The sequence below is a fragment of the Camellia sinensis genome, chromosome 7 (genome assembly GCF_055761805.1).
Source record: "Camellia sinensis isolate YWXY chromosome 7, ASM5576180v1, whole genome shotgun sequence".
NCBI lineage: Eukaryota > Viridiplantae > Streptophyta > Magnoliopsida > Ericales > Theaceae > Camellia > Camellia sinensis.
The window spans coordinates 15,900,169-15,905,211 of record NC_138967.1 but is presented as its reverse complement, the minus strand read 5'-3'; the positions used below and the strand labels follow the sequence as shown (position 1 = coordinate 15,905,211).

The window sequence follows — 5,043 nt, the reverse complement described above, 5'->3', positions numbered from 1 at the left end:
CTGATGAAGAATATGGAAAAGATGAGAATAGTGAATTTGAGGGAGGGACTGAAGGTGAAACCGTTGATGGATCTCGTTACCTCCAGACTCTCTTTTCTTGAGCTGGATCTCAGACCACGAATCCATGGTGACCGGTAAACCCACAAGCACCACGGTGAATGACGAGCCCACCTAGAAACAAACAACCGCACAGGACATGCCACAAACCAGCATAGAAACACAAACCAGAACAAAGAGAATTTCTGGGAACAAACGACAGAGGTTTGCGACGGTGGCGGAGCGGAGGGAGGAGTCAGAGGAGAAGGTGTTGAGGAAGAGGTCGTAGAGGAGGGTGAAGGAGCAGAGCTTATTGCCTTGGATCTGGAAGACAGTAGGTGAGAGGAGAAGAAAGAGAGAGTAGAGTAGAGTAGTGACAAAGAGTCAAATTTCTCTGATATTTATTTAGGGACCTTAGACATCAAAAAATAATTTTATGGAGCTCTTCCCTTACGAAAAGTGGGAGAGGGACCCTAGACCAATTTCCCTAAATATAAACCCTCACAAAGAGAAAAATGTGATTATAATTAGTTGAATGATTTTTTTTTTTTAATGTGATTGTAGTTAGTTTAATAGTTCTTTTTTTTTCATTTATTTATTTTATTATGGAAAAAATGTGATGTGGTTGTAGTTTGTTCAATGACTCTTTTTTTTTTAATATGATTGTTGTAGTTAGTTCAATGTTTTTTTTTAATGTTATTTAATCTTTTTATTTACTATTTTAATTTTATTTTTAATATGATTGAAGTTAGATAAACATAAACACTCACAAAGAAAAAAAATGTGATTGTAGGTAGTTCGATGGATCTTTTTTTTTTTTTTAATGTGATTGCAGTTAGCCAATGGTTCTTTTTTTCATTTATTTATTTTTTTTATTATGGAAGACATGTGATGTGATTGTAATTTGTTCAATTGTTCTTTTTTTAATGTGATTTAATATTTTATTTATTGTTTTAATGGTTTTTTCTTAACAATTATTTATGAAAAAAATATGATTGTAGTTAGATAGCATAAAAATATTTGTAATTTGATTTGATTTTTTTTCTGACTTGATTTTTAAAGTACCAATTATTGAAAATGATTAGATTGTATTTTGAAAAAAAAAACTGTAATTGATTTTTTTAATTCACTGTGTTTTTTGAAAAAAAATTATTGTTTTTTTTTTAACTATCAATTCACTTAATTTGTGATTTGATTTTAACTCACTGTGTTTTTTGAAAAACAAAATGGATTGTACTCATTAGGGTCACATAATGTACTAATTATTGATGATGATTAGATTGTATTTTGACCAAAAAAAATTTTGTAATTGATCTTTTTAACTAACTATGTTTTTTGAAAAATAAATTATTGTGCTTTTTAATTATCAATTAACTTAATTTATGATTGATTTTTTTAATTATTGATAATGATTAGATAGCATTAAAAAAATTGTGATTTGTATGATTGAAGTTATCTCCTTTTGTTTATAATTTTATTTTTTAATATGATTGAAGTTAGATAAATATAAATACTCACAAAAAGAAAAATGTGATTGTACCTTGTTCAATGGTTCTACATAATCTTTTTTATTTACTATTGTAATGGTTATTTTTTTCAATTATTTTTTTTATTATGAGAAAAATGTCATTGTAGTTAGATAGCATTAAAAAAAAATTGTGATTTGTATGATTGAAGTTATTTCATTTCGTTTATAATTTGATTTTTTAATATGATTGAAGTTAACTCACAAAAAGAAAATTGTTATTATAGTTTGTTCAACGGCTCTAAATAATATTTTTATTTACTATGGTTCTTTTTTTAGTTATTTATTTTTATTATGAGAAAAATATGATTGTAGTTAGATAGCATTAAACAAATTGTGATTTGTATGATTGAAGTTATCTCTTTTTGTTTATAATTTAATTTTTTTAATATGATTTAAGTTAGATAAACATAAACACTCACAAAAAGAAAAATGTGATTGTAGTTTGTTCAATGCAATAATCTTTTTATTTACTATTTTAATGGTTCTTTTTTTCAATTTTTTTTTATTATGAGAAAAATGTGACTGTAGTTAGATAGTATTAAAAAAAATGCAATTTTTATGATTAAAGTTATCTTCTTTTGTTTATAATTTGATTTTTTAATATGATTGAAATTAGATAAACCTAAACACTCACAATAAGAAAAATGTGGTTGTAGTTTGTTCAATGCTTCTAAATAATCTTTTTATTTACTATTTTAATGGTCCTTTTTTTTCAATTATTTTTTTTATTATGAGAAAAATATGATTGTAGTTAGATACCCTTAAAAAAATTGTGATTTGTATGATTGAAGTTATCTCTTTTTATTTATAATTTGATTTTTTTAGGGAGACTTATTTATAAGTCCTATTTCGGACACTTATGCTATGTTAAGTCCTGTGCAATTTCTTATAGAGTCTTAAGTAGATAGGAATGTATTCCACAAGATCCTATGAGTTGTAAATAAATGATATTAATATACTATTATACACTATAATGGCAAAACCATATATAGGAAATTGAATGTTACCATAGAAAGTAACATTTTCACATTCAATTAAAAAAATCAAAAACTTAGTAAGTTTGCGAAACGTAACGTGACACGTTATGTTACGTTTATGTAGGTGTCACGTTATGTTACGTTTATGCAGGTGTCACGTCACGTTACGTTTATGCAGGTGTCATGTCACGTTACATTTATATAGGTGTCACGTTACGTTACGTTTATGTAGGTGTCACGCCATGTCATGTTACGTTTATGTAATGTCCCATCTGATATGGTCACGTTACGTTTCGCAAACTTAATCTATGGTAACATTCAATTTCCTATATACGATTTTACCATTATTTATAATATTAACAACTAATATTGAGGGTAAATGTGTCAACAAACTTCACACAGGACTTATGTAAGCATAAATTTTTTAGTAGGACCATATGTAGCATAAATCTCCCTAATAGGACTTATAAATAATTTTCCTATTTTTTTAATATGATTGAAATAAGATAAACATAAACATTCACAAAAAGAAAAATGTGATTGTAGTTTGTTCAATGGTTCTAAATAATTTTCTTATTTACTATTTTAATGGTTCTTTTTTACAAGTTATTTGTTTTATTATGAGAAAAATATGATTGTAGTTAGATAGCATTAAAAAAAATTGTGATTTGTATGATTTGAAGTTATTTCATTTTTATAAAATCTTAAAAAACGTAATTTATATATTAAAAAAAATTTAAAACAAATATAAATATCTATAATTATCCCGTGCATAGCATGGGTGATAGGTTAGTATGTATATAACACAAAAATAATTGCTAATCAACACTACAATATCACAAAATCATTGAAAAACCCCAAGTTGATTATATGTTGTTTTTAAGCTTTGAGAGTATAGGTTAGTTGTTTGTCTTTGGTTTTGACACATTACAATGATTATCAATCACATAGTGTGTTCATGAACAATAGTAGCAAAACTCCAGCAACAGCAGCATTTCATCAAGACTAATCTATGCATAAGCCCTGTCAAGATTTGTCTGCACCAATGCTTCACTGCTCCAATGTTCACTCTCTTGTGCTTTTGCCTGTACCTATCACACACACACAAAAAGAAAAGAGAAAGAAAAAGGAAAAGAAACCAGAGAATTAAAAAGTTAAACAATGGTTAAAAACAAAATACATAGGATGCAAGTATAACATCATGCAATTTTAAAAAATGCCCCAAAAAATTAACAAATGCAAACTGTTATTCAACAACATGAGGTTCTTTGCTCAATCTGCCATGCTTTTTGGGATTACCTTTCTTCTCCTCATCTTGTTCTTTTTCCTCATCAGAGTTCAATTCTTCAATAATTGGCCCCCTAGATCTGTTGGGCTAGGAGACTTGATGTTCAACAAACCCAGAATTATAAAAACCAAAAATAGATAAAATCATGTTCACAGTGCAAGAGATTCTCCTAGTACAGCTGAAAGTCAAGGGGAACAAACAAATTTGAATTATTAAAGGACAAGGTGCATCACTTAAAATGAACAGCAAAACCCTCAGAATTTTGTGTGTTACAAAATCAACTTATTTTGAGCACAACAGCTACAATCCTACGCATAAATATTGAATTAATATTACCTCAACACTACCAAAGGGAAACAAATTCACAAATAAGAATAAAATCAATGTAATAAAGGCATACCCAATGCAAAAGAAAGATCAACTCTGATTCACATCCATATCATCATATATAGTGGCGTAACCAACTGTTTCTAATGTTGAATTTCTTGAAAAATAAGAAGAAAAAAGTTAAGTATTGAGACTATTCAATGAAAATATATTTATTTTAAAAATAAATACATGTTGATTTATTCAAGTACCTTGCATCTCTATAGCCCATAACCAACTCTGTGCACACATCAATGCTTCCAAAGTATCTGGATGAAGTCTACTCTGATACGGGCTCACTAACCTATCACTAGTGCTAAATGCAGACTCAGAAGCAACAGTGGATACCGGAATAGCTAAAAAATCCCTAGCTATTGCCTGTAAGGTTGGATACTTCGATGCATTTGATTTCCACCAAGTCAACACATCAAAATTGGGAGTTCTTGTCACAACATCCTCTCTTAAATAATGGTCAAAATCTGATGTTACATTATTGACTTTTTTTCTTCACTTTCTACTAATAAACAAATCATAAACTGAAACTACCTCTGAATACCCAAAATTTGAACTTGTAGAAGATTCAACATTAGCATTAGTTCCCAAACTAAGTTTTCTTTGATACTCTTGCAACAAATCATAACAAAGTTGGCGAATCTTCGCAATTTTCTCTTCAGCTGTAGCTCCATAAAGTTTATCAAAATAAAACTCCAACACACTAAGTTTGTACCTAGGATCAAGTACAACAGCAACCCCTATAAAACCATGTATAATAACCCAATATTTGTCAAACTTTCCCAACATTTTTGATGCCATTGATCTAACAACCTCAATTGAACAAGAGAGCCATT

The 5,043-nt window shown here is 28.5% G+C and overlaps 1 long non-coding RNA gene across 1 annotated transcript; it reads right to left on the bottom strand.

Annotated features, from left to right (window-relative positions):
* Positions 1-3,426: 3,426 nt before the first annotated feature.
* On the bottom strand, positions 3,427-4,693 carry LOC114307680 (uncharacterized). Its single transcript, XR_014334518.1, has 2 exons — positions 4,230-4,693; positions 3,427-3,632 (listed from the first exon to the last, which is right to left on the bottom strand). It is a non-coding gene; the product is annotated as an uncharacterized LOC114307680 (long non-coding RNA).
* Positions 4,694-5,043: the final 350 nt, after the last annotated feature.